Source organism: Mustela lutreola, chromosome 1 (assembly GCF_030435805.1).
Source record: "Mustela lutreola isolate mMusLut2 chromosome 1, mMusLut2.pri, whole genome shotgun sequence".
Taxonomy (NCBI): domain Eukaryota; kingdom Metazoa; phylum Chordata; class Mammalia; order Carnivora; family Mustelidae; genus Mustela; species Mustela lutreola.
In genome coordinates, this window is record NC_081290.1 from 283,358,120 (window position 1) to 283,369,817 (window position 11,698).

General features: G+C 52.4%; 1 long non-coding RNA gene across 1 annotated transcript; it reads left to right on the plus strand.

Annotated features, from left to right (window-relative positions):
- Positions 1–3,963: 3,963 nt before the first annotated feature.
- LOC131815334 (uncharacterized) lies at positions 3,964–8,555 on the plus strand. Its single transcript, XR_009347661.1, has 2 exons — positions 3,964–5,761; positions 5,960–8,555. It is a non-coding gene; the product is annotated as an uncharacterized LOC131815334 (long non-coding RNA).
- The last annotated feature ends 3,143 nt before the right edge of the window (positions 8,556–11,698 follow it).

The following is an 11,698-nucleotide window of genomic DNA, read 5'->3' on the forward strand; positions in this document are numbered from 1 at the left end:
ACCCAGTAGGATGTCAACGTCCCCCAGCTCCCTGCCCAGACGGCCCAACTGTCGCCAGGATTCCTGGGGGATGGGGCTTGGGGGGGAGAGGCTGGCAAGGTGAGTACAGGCCTACGCAAGTGGGACTCAACAGGGAGACTGAGGAAGTCTGAGGGCCCCTGGTAGGACATTGCAGGGGCTGAAGGACACGAGGCTTGTGGGAGCAGGTCCCTCGTTCCACAGGACTTCCCTCTGCTGGGGGGTGGGAAGCGATGACACAGGAGCTCAGCATGGGGGGCTGGGGCAGGTGGATCTGGTGCGCGTTCAAGGGCAGCAGCTGCAGGACATAGGGACGTAGGGAGGTGCCTTAGGGATCCCCCCCCCACCCTCTAGAGTCTGTTCCTGGACACCCTCTCCCTCAAATGCCTTCTGCCGGCTCCACCACACACGGTTCCCCTAGTTCCCTCAGCTGGCCCCAGACATTCAGGGTGAGCTGCTGGGACCCAGGCCAGAGGGAGCAGCCCCAGGCCCTTTCTCCTTGTCTTCTGATCTGGGCGTCCAGGCTGGACAGGCCCCCAAACCCGGGCCTGTCATTGAGTTTGTGGGGCTGCTGCTGACCTGGGCACCATTTCCTCCTTCCTTCAGCCAATACCACAAATACTTGTCGAGAGCCTCACAGTGGACCAAGTGACCTTGACAAAACATGCTTTTGTCAACACATTTGCTGAGGTCCACGGTGTGCCAGGGACTGGGGGGTTTGGGGATCCGGTGGACGGCAGAGCAGACAGAAACCCAGCCCCCTCAAGAAGCTCAAGTCCCAGGACCCACTGCGAAGGTGACCCCTGAGCAGAGGCCTGAAGCCGCGGAGGGCCAGCCAGGCCACACGGCCACCAGGCAAAGGGACTTCGGTCAGAATTATGAAGTGGAAACGAGAAAAGAATGTCTGGGAGAGGTTAAGACGGGGCCCAGGGCCACACTGTGAGACAGGGGCTGCCGAGCTGAGCCTAGATTGAGGCCTAGTTTTCTGCCGGGGCCGCAGAGGCTGCTGGGGACTGGGCGGGGGCAGGTTGTGGATCCTGCCTGTGAGGCACGGCCGGCCGGGCGGGGCTGGAAGGGCTCCCAGCCAGCACAGTGACTCTGCAGGTTCCTCTCCCAGGCTCACAGGCAAGGGGCCTCATGGCTCAGGGGCTCCTGTGGGTGGACAGTCAAGGTGACCCGGGCAGCCACAGCTCTGGAACTGGACCTGTGGGGAATGGGATTGGGTTCTGGCACATTCTCTAGTTGCCCTGCCCTTGGTGTGAACCTGAAGTACCACGAGTTTCTTGCCCGTCTTCTCTCCCTTTTCCAAGGGCTCCTACAGGAAATCTGGATGCTTTCCTAGGCCGGTGTGTGTTTGGAAACAAAGCTGAGCTGGTTTCACAAGATGGGGAGATGGCCATGGCTGTGAGAAAGGCATTGGAACCTAGGCCCTGACCCTGAAAAATCCAGATGCTGCCAAACGCGCCCTTTCTCATACTTTCCCCTCCAGCCCTGGGCTCCTAAGTGCGCTGCCCAGGAAGGACAAGGCTTCAGCCACCCACTCTGGTGGGCCCCACCCAGAGATCCAAGTTCCTGTTTACAGCCCTTTCCTGGAACAGCTTGTTTTGATCCAAAGAAACCTGCTGACGCATTGCCTGCTCTCCTGCTCCCTCAGGGTGGAGGTATTTTTAGCCTTATTTGCAGAAAAAGAGGCAGAACCCAGGCCTCTCCTTTGTCCCCCTTACTGTGAGACTGTCTTGACCCCCACCCCCAAGGCAGGACAGGGATGGATGTCTCTGTGTGGTTTTCTACTGTTAAAAAATAAAATTCAACTGAGTAAACTTAAAGACCCAGCTGGCCATATTCAATGATTCATCAATTAGGCCAATGTTCCATCTAATAAACAGAAAGCTCTAAGGCGCCCTACAAAATAGAAGGGCTTCATAGACAGAAATAGGATACGACAAGGAGGATATTAGCAAAAGAGACATTGTTTCAAGCAAGGTCACCTTTCTTTGAAGGGAAGAGCCAAGGGACATTATGAAACAGCTTACCTCACTAGAGCTGATTGAGAAATTCCAGACTGATTGGTCTGAAACTGCAATTAAGTTAGGTATTCAATCTTGGTGTGGCTTGCCACAAGAGACTCCATTTTTAAAATTTATTTATTTGTTTATTTATTTATTTTAAAGATCTCATTTATTTGACAGAGAGACACAGCGAGAGAGGGAACACAAGCAGGGGCAGTGGGAGAGGGAGAAGCAGGCTTCCCATCGAGCAGGGAGTCCTATGCAGGGCTCGATCCCAGGACCCTGGGATTATGACCTGAGCTGAAGGCAGAGGCCTAACGACGGAGTCACCCAGGCGCCCCGTGACTCTGTTTTAGATCGGTTGTTTCTTTTTTAACACTATCCTACTCTGGTCTCTTAAGTACATTCCTTTCCCAAAGAAAACCAGCTGTGTGGAACTGAAGGCCAGGAGAGCTTCTAAACAAGGACTCTCTGAAACTGCCATTTTGTCCTTGGCAATGGGTCGGGATTCCAGGGTGGCTCCAGACAAGGACACGAAGAAGGGCTTTAGTTCCTTTTGTGATGGAGAATCCTAAACTTTGTAAAATCCTAAAGTCTTTTTGTTGCTAATTCCACCTACTCCTAACTTTTTTGAAACATAAAATCTAAGCAAGTTTGTTTCTGGGACTTGGGAACGATATGTGTAAATGAGGGTAATTTTTAGACTAGAGGAAGAAAAAAGCAAGCTGAGACTTCAAGCTGGGTCCATGAAGCCGCCACAGGGCAGTGACTACCATGGCTCAGGCGCCTTGTAGATAAATAAAGGGCTGACCCCACAGCCTGGGTACTGTGACACAGCAGGAAAAGAATTTGCTTAGTATTATACACACCTCACAGCCTTCTAGAACATTCTGATAGGTAATTCCCTCTTTCCACACTGTTCTTTCAGGCCAAGTCCCTCCAATCAACCCCTGGAAACGTTGCCAAGACAAAACTGAGGGGGCAGATCTTGATGAACCATCGGCTACCAGAATCTTCCCCTGGTGAAGGAACTCCGCGAAGCAGCTGTGGGTTAACAAACCAGGGCATGCCGGCAGACTCTGGTGCTGAGGGTCACCCGAGATCCATGTTTTGCAAGAACAACAGGGAGGGGCCCAACCCCACCTGCAGATGCCTCTCACTGAGGCTGGAGAACAATCCTTTCCCAGTTTCCTCCCAGTTGTCAAGGGAGCCTATTGTCAGGGAAGGTTTTGTTTGGGGCGGGGGTGGTTGCTCTGGGAGGAGACCTTTTGCGCAGGGAGTTGGTCAAAGAGGGCCTTCTCGGATCTGACCATAGTCCTCCCTCTACCCCTCCACCCTGTACTTCTGGGGGCGGGGCTGGGGCTGAACGGGGACCACACAGGGTTCTCAAGCTGTGGTTCCCCCTCACCCTGGCAGGGAGATGCCAACTGCCCTTCCCAAAAGCCTCGCCAAGCACTGGGCCGGGCCTGGCCAGGCTCTGGAGAAGGGGCTGAGAGTCTGAAGGGTTTGCTTTTGCTTCTGCTTTAGAAGCCCCAGGTTGGGGGTGCCTGGGTGGTTCAGTCAGTTAAGCATCTAACTCTTGGTTTCTGCCTTGGGGGGGGAATGATCTCAGGGTCCCCATCTCAAGGTCATGGGATCAAAACCCACCTCAGGCTCCATGCTTGGGGTGGAGCCAGCTTGAGATTCTCTCTCCCTCTGCCTGTCCCCGCTCACCTGAGCTCTCTTAAGTGATAAAAATCTTAAAAAACAAACCAACGGGCTGAAGGCCTGTTCTATGTAAGCAGCCAGAAGGCAGGGCCCGCAGGTCATCAATCAGGGCTCCCCCAGGTCCATCATAGGCTGTAAACTGCCCTGGACAGAACGCAGGGTTTTGTTTTGTTTTCTTTTCTTTTTTTTTTTTTTTTTTTTTTAAGATTTTATTTATTTATTTATTTGACAGAGAGAAATCACAAGTAGATGGAGAGGCAGGCAGAGAGAGACGGAGGGAAGCAGGCTCCCCGCTGAGCAAGGAGCCCGATGTGGGACTCGATCCCAGCACCCTGAGATCACGACCTGAGCCGAAGGCAGCAGCTTAACCCACTGAGCCACCCAGGCGCCCCCAGGGTTTTGTTTTTAAGTCTCCCTTTTCCCCACCTCCCAGTGCAAAAGTAAAACGGGTTGGATGTCTCTACCCTTTTGGTTTTGTAGCGTGCAGTTATGTACTGTTTTCCGCATAAACAAGATTTTGATCTGTTTTGCAACTACTTATCTCCACTTAGTATATCATGAAAAACCATCAAGTGGCCTATCCCAGGGCAGAGTTTCCTTGTGAAATACGGTCCCTGGTAACAGAGAACAACAAAACCATAACACATTCCCCACGAGCCACCAAGCAGCAACTTCACGGGCCTCAACGTTTTAATCAACTTGCCCCCAACCATTTCTAATCCTACACAAATCACAGCTGCGTTTCTCAGGCAGAAACGCTACCCGCGGACAACCGGCGACAGTCCCTGCTTCCCCCAGAAGGGTCCCGAACCCCGCCACGCCGGCCCGCCCCGCCCCCACCCGCGCGCCGCGCCGCGCCGCTGACGTCACCGGCGCTCACGAGGCCGAGCCGCCGCCCGAGAAGTCACGCGCAGGCGCCCCGCCCCCACCACGCCACCGCCCGGGGTGATGCGCCCTCTGCAGAGATTCCTCCGCCGCCGCCGCCTGGAATTTTCCAGACGCTCAGCCGGCTCTTCTTTCGGACTTGCGCGGGGCGGGGTGACCTGAGGCGACCCCAGCGTTTCGGGTCGGCGCCCCTCGGGAGTGCTTCCCCAGCCCGCGTCCCGCCCCCTGCCCCCCCCCGCCCCGTTTCATGGAGTGCTGGTTCCTCCCCCGCATCCCCCAAGGAGGCAAAGGGGGCTTCTCCCCCACGGAAATCGCATCCGAAATGTGACCTTGAAATCTTTTCACCGTGTCACGAAGCGCATCCAGGTGGCGGACCCCGGGGAGGCAGAGGAGGGGAGACGGGGACCCGCCCGAGGCTCCTCGGGAAGGGTGGGGGAGGGACTTTTTTCCCCCAGTGGCGGTGGAGGAATCGTCCCGTTGAGCAGTGTCCCGAGTGACGCGGCACAAGGCTATAAAAGCAAAAGTTGTGGCCTGTCCGTCAGGAGTTAGCGCCAGGGAGCGTCGCGGGTTTGGGCTTAGTTGGGAGGGTGGAGGTGGTTAGTTCAGGGCCTCAGGGGGAAGATGCAGGGGAAGGCAGGGTCTGATGAGACTGGCGGGGGTTGGGGTCCAAGACCAAGCAAAGTTAAAGAGGAAGCTGGAAAGTGGGGGTGCTATGGTGGGGAGAGTTATGTCCATAGTTTGCGCAGTGACCGGGGAGGCTAGCCCCTGTGGCCCGGCTCTCGCTTCTTTCTGGGGAAGGGGAACTTGACATCTAGGAGGGCACCACCATGTGTAGTTCCAGTGGGCCCCAAGTTCTCCGGTTTGTAGGGGAGGAGGAAGGCAAATAGAAGGAAGAGGAGACAGGATTTCGCCCCCCTTGTTGTAGAGGAAGCGGAACTGGGCGGTTGATACTTGGGAGAATGATCAGGAAGGCCGGCAGTGGGGTGTAGCTGCAGGTGGGCCGGGAGGGCAGACCTTGAACTTGGCGGCACTGCCAGCAGCCCCCTTTTCTTTCCAGAGGGTTGCGACCCCGCCTGGGAATGAGGCCTGGTCTTGTGGAAACTGAACTAGCTTCGCGGGGCTGACCTCTCTGGCCCAGGGTGGTATGTAGTACTGGTTTGGCCTGGGAGAGGGTCCAGGCCAGACCCCTTGTTGGTGTGGGTGGTGTCAGGAGTGATTGAGGAGGTAAGGTGCCATCTAAGCGGTTATTGGTGTGGCGCCTCATGTCCGACAGGCTGGGGCTGCGAGGCAGGATGTTTTGTGTGTCCGCAGACGAAATTGACCCACACTTTATTTTCCAGGTGGCAGTGTTCCTCTTTGGACTTTTCCTCTAGGTTCGGTGCTAACTTCTGTGAACTCATTCTGGCCCTTCTCTTCTTAACTTTCTCGAGGTTATCCATTCGTTTAAAATATGGCTTCTGGTAACGTGGTAAGCTTGGGAAAGTTGCCAAAGGCCCTGAAAAATTTGGCTGTGTTGGTAACGTGAAGGGGAAAAAGTCCCTCCTTGCTGAGACTCGGGGGTGGGTTGGGGGGGTGTTGCCTGCCTGAGGAGATGGGGAGATCAGATGTGTACCTTGGAGGGGCCTGCGGCAACGGCACCAGCTTAAGGTTCCAGAATGCCTCATGGACCATGGTTTGTTGCTGTAGTGTTCATCGTGGTGATCAGATGGCACCCAGGAGAAATGAAGCCCTCTGGCCAGTGTGAGTCCTAGCAGTGCAGGAGGGGAGACCCTGAAGGAGAGAGCCCGCCTAAATTGATGTCTGCAGATTGAATTTCCAGAGGCTTAGGAGGAAGTTTTCTCCAGTGTCCCGTTTCCCGGCCTTGCTCAGGAAGCCCTGTATTCAGGAGGCCACTTAAGGTTTTCAGATGAGCTTATGGAGGGGCTGTCATTAAAAGTGCAAAGCAGATCCATCGGGCCATACACAGAAATGATTTGACCCAGGAGCACCAACTTCAGGCCTCTGAATGCCAGCAGGCACCTCTCCTCTTCTGCGGTGGAGGTTTTCAGATGCTGCATCTTCTAGATCGAGCCTCCAGTCATAACTGGTTCTGGGCTACGAACTTTGCTTCGAGAAGATTCTTAAGCTGTAGGACGATCTGAGGTGCCACAACGCAGAGGGATGCCTTGTAGATGAATCTTGCAGATGGGAGCCCAGTGACCCTCTGACCTGTCCACCCGCCTGTGCCTTGGTTGGAGGAAGTAGTGTGATGGTCTAAGCAGTATTTTGGGAAAGTGTTCACATTGGAAATGCCTTAGGCAATACTTGAATGCAGCCTGCTGGCAAATTTGGGGGAGGGGGGATATTGACGCTCCAGTCTTGGGGATGGGAGTTGGTTGTGGTCAAATTCTGTTAAAAATGGGCGTTGCAATTGCATTGCAGGCAACTAAGCAAAGGGAATAGTTGGGGTATATCAGTGATCTTTTGAGCCCTCTGGGTTTGTTTTTTTGTTTAAAGTTTCAGTTACCAAATGGGAGGACCCTGAGGGGTGGGGTGGAGCACAGCTTGACGTTGGTACTGGGAGGGGTAGAGGGTGAGGACAGGGAGAGGGTTGGGTGAGGGAGGTGTGTGCTGCAGAGGGGTGAGGTGGTGGGAAATGTGGGTTGAAGGGAATTTGGGCGAAAAGGTCAAGTAGAGCGCTGGGGAAACTGAACAACGGGGTAAAAAAATGGGTAAACCCTACTAGGAAAGATAGACCTTTTGGAAGCACAAACATTGCATAGAAACTTAAGTCCTTTTAGAAATGTAAATGCAGGGAACGAAGCAAAATTGTTTTGCTCTGCAAGGTGGGGAAGAGCACAAACATTGCTTAGAAACTTAAAAGTCCTTTAGAAATCTAAATGCAGGAAAAGCAAAATAGTTTTGCTCTGCTTGCAGGGTGGGAAAGACTGAAAACCTGTAACTGAATGGGAATTGCCAGTCCCGAGAGGGGGGTAAGAAATTCCCATCAGCCGGTGAGCGCCGCCTTAGCTGCCTCACTAGCTGCTACAGTGGTTTATGTGAAGGTGAGCAGTCTGTATCGGAGCTAGAAATCTTAGGAAAGACTTGAAGTGGCTGCTGAAATGCACTTAAATTTTAAAAGAGGTGGTGTGCTTTTAAGGTATACTCTAAATGGGTTTATAATACTTCTGTTCACTGAGATTTTGTGATTGAAAATTGAACAAAGGGAAAATGCAATGACTTTCAAAGGAACTTTTTTATAAACAAATCTCCTTTTTGTGGTTTATTAACAGCAGTAAAAATGGTTGCTATTAACCTTAGTTCTTGTAACAAAACGTTTTTGTGGTCCCTGTAACTGTATTTGGGAGCAAACAACCATGTACCCTTGAGAAGGTTGGAGTTAATCGGCTGTATCTTTAATTTGAATTTGCTTTTTAAGTTGACCAGTACTTGAGGGGAAACTATGAAGTCAAAGTCAATTTGGGAAATAAACAAAAATGGGGCGGGGAGGGACCTGTACTGGATGTGGTCTGTTTTTAAAAAATGTAGAGAAAGAGCTGAAAAAACGGCTCATAATTGTTTTCTGAGCTGCACCTATTGATTTGGTGAGGTAATAACCTGTGGCTTTTGATCTGTGCCTCTTCCCCTTGAATTTCACTTAAAATTTAAACTGCCCTGTACTATGCCCCTGGGATTGCTGGGTTCTTTTTTAATGTTTAAGAATCTGTTAGTCCAGTTTTTAATTGGTGACTTGGGTACAATGAAATTGCTGTCCGAGGAATTGAAGGAGCATTAGTCATGCGTGTATGGGGAAATACTTTTGGGTGTGTGGGTTCGAGTATCCTGTGTTAACTCTGTCGTAAGAACTAGTTCTGTTGCATCATGTATGTGATCACTAATCGGTTTTCTTCCCCCCCTTCACAGCACGAATAAAGGTTGGAGTTCTAAACTCATAAATGTTGTATGGCTATGTTACGTGTTTTGACCTTTATTTTGAATGTAAACCAAGGTACCTGTCGTGAAATGGACTGTTCTGACTGTAGATTTAGACTGGGATTTGCTCTTGAGAATTAAGTAACTGAGGTCATTAAGTGAGAGTGTGGTAACCTCAAACAGAAAGGGGTGTCCCGAGTGTTCCACAGCCTGGTGGGTGGCTGTGGGCGCTCTGCTCACCTTGGGGAGTGGCTAATGGTGGTGAAAAATGTGATGCTGGACCTTAGAGCTGGTGGAGGTCAGTTTCCGGGTCCGGGGGCTACTTTGTAATATCTTGGAACTTGAACTGGTGAGATTTCCAAATGGCCTTGTCAGAAAGGGGGCGGGTCATTTCTTTTGTTGAGGGGAAACAGTCTAAATAGAACGTGTCATGTTTTCCATGTTTGTGGTTTGGGGGAGGCTGGAATGGATCTGGGGTGTGGGTCTAAGCTCATCATTCTCTAGTCCTAAAAAGAGTTTGGTTTGCCTTTGTGGGGTGACATGAGATTGGGCTCGGGTGTGTACCTTTGTGTGAAGCAGGCCAGGGGTACACACAGGGCGTGAGTAGAGGCTGTTGGAGTCTTTTTTTTTTTTTTTTTTTTAAATAAGATTTTATTTATTTATTTGTAAGAGAGAGAGAGAGTGAGAGCGAACACAGGCAGACAGAAGGGCAGGAAGAGTCAGAGGGAGAAGCAGGCTCCCTGCAGAGCAAGGAGCCCGATGTGGGACTCGATCCCAGGACGCTGGGATCATGACCTGAGCCGAAGGCAGCTGCTTAACCAACTGAGCCACCCAGGCGTCCCGAGGCTGTTGGAGTCTTAAGTTTGCCTCGGGGACTGCCTTGTTGTGTGTACCCTGGGTTGGGAGCAAAGTCCCTCTGCTGCTGTTGGTACCTATACTGTCAGTCCCTAAGGCTTTTGGGGAGTTTCAGAATAGAAACTGCTGCCAGCCCCTTCAGAGTTTTGTTTCTGGAGGGAACTGAAAGGGAAGCCTGTCTCTGGAAGGGGAGCCAAGACCTGAACTAGGGACAGGTGAGTGCTGGTGCCCTCGACAAGGAAGAGCAACTGTGGGACTGGCCGCAACTGTGGGACTGGCCGTGGTCCTCAGTCCTTGGGTCTGCGTGGGCTGCTTGTGGGTCCTCAAGAACCCTGATGTGTCTTACTGAGAACCTGGAGTTGGATGCTGGGGAGGAGGAAGTGGCCTGTTGGGGAGGTCAAGGCTCTGCTGTGAGTGGGGGCTGCGGTGTTCAGGTTCGAGGGTCTTCCCTGCTTGCCATTCTGGTTCCTGATCCTCCTAGAACAATCTAGGCCGCCTTTCCTATTTACCCGTTCTCTCTGCCTTTTTACCCCAGCAGCCTTCCCCCATCCACCCTGCCCTTTATTCCAAACTGGTTTCTCGTGATGAGGAAGCATTCCGGCCTTGATATAAATGCTATAAATGCCTTCCTAAATGTCACCGTTTCCTAGCAACCGCGTGGGCTGATGAAGAATTTCCATGAGGGTGCACATGTTTGGCCCTGGCTGAGAGCAGGCAGCTGAAGGCTGAGCCCCTTGTCTCACAGCCGCCTTCCAGTCCGGGAGCCCCTGAGATGGCTGCTGGAAGGGAGAGGTTTCTACCTGTTCTTTACCTGCCCTTAGGCTCGGGTCACGTGGGCTGGGTTGCTGGTGTGGGTGACCGCTTTGGTGAGTTTTGCTGATCAGTTTGCATTCTAGAGCATAAAATGGAGCCTTCGCTCTGAACTGCCACAGGCTGTGGAGGATATGGTGAAATCCACCAGGTAGAAAACGGTGCAAAGTACAAGTAATGGGGCCTACGGACAGCAAGAAGCGGGCCCGGAAGTCCCAGGAAAAGGGACTCCAGCCTGCGAGTGGGTGTGGGTAGAGGCGCCTCTGGGGGCCCTGTCCGGACAGAATTGCAGGACTGGCCAGCCCCACAGAAGGCATGGGACAGAAAAGGCCCCCGCTTCCGCCTTGTCACTGCCCTTGGGGTCCTTGACTGTGAGCATTAAGGGACTAGTAGGACGTTTTATGCCGAACCTCGCCTCTCCGGGTCACTAAGTCTTTGGAGGAAATGGGAACCTCTGGCCCCGGGTGGTGCTGGTATGAAACGGAGCGCGGCTGTTTGTGTGTTTGCGGCCTGACATGGCCTGGCGGTGGCAAGAGGGAGGCAATGGGAGCAAAACAGCCCAAAATAAAAAGATGTGAGGATATAAATCCCCAGGAGGATGGGCTTGACCTAGCTCTGGTGGGTGCCCGCCCCCAACTATCTTGTGGCCTGCAGGTAGGACACTGCTCTGCTGCGGGCCCCCCACCCTCCGGCCCCTCCGGCCCCTCAGCTCCGTACCTCCTCCTCACCCCGGGAAATATCTTAACTAAAGTTCTCATGTATATAAAAAGGGTTTATCGCGGGGTTTACCAATACAATTGGAAAAAAACAAAATCCTCAGTTATCTGTTACTGGCAGTGAACATCTTTCCCTGTTTTTGAGGCAACTTTGGGTGGTGATGTAACCCGTTGTGTGGCTGTATCAGTTTAAACAATCTCCTTCAGATGACATCAATTATTTTCTGCTTGTTTTTTGTTTTCTCTCAGGAAGTAGAGCTGTGCTGACCTTCCCTGTAGCTCCCACTTTCTCACATCTGGGATGATTTCTTGGGGAGATACGAATGTATGAAATCACTATGTCAGACCTAGGACTTGAGATTCACTCATGGTGTAAATATCGCCCTCCTGGGAGGGGTTGCCTAAATCTATTTTTTTCGCTGTTGGTGTGGACCCGGCTGTTCTCCACAGAACGGGTATCACCCCGGTAATGCTTGGGGGGCGGGGGGCGCCGTCCAGGCTACTCTACTGGGGAGCCTTGCTCCGCCGCTGCTGAGGCTCAACATCAGTGTGCATTGGGTCATTTGCAGTGGGGTGTGTGTGTGTGTATGTGTGTGTGTACACACGCGTGCCCACGTGCACACACGCTTTGGCTTCCTGGTTCATTTTCTGTTGGTGGTTATGTAAAGGCACTAATAACCTAGTTTGTTGGAAATATTTTTCCTGGTTTGCAGATTGCCTTTCCTTTTGCTGCTTTTGTTTCAGACCTCGAATGTGACACGGGTTTTCAGCGGTCGGCACTTTACG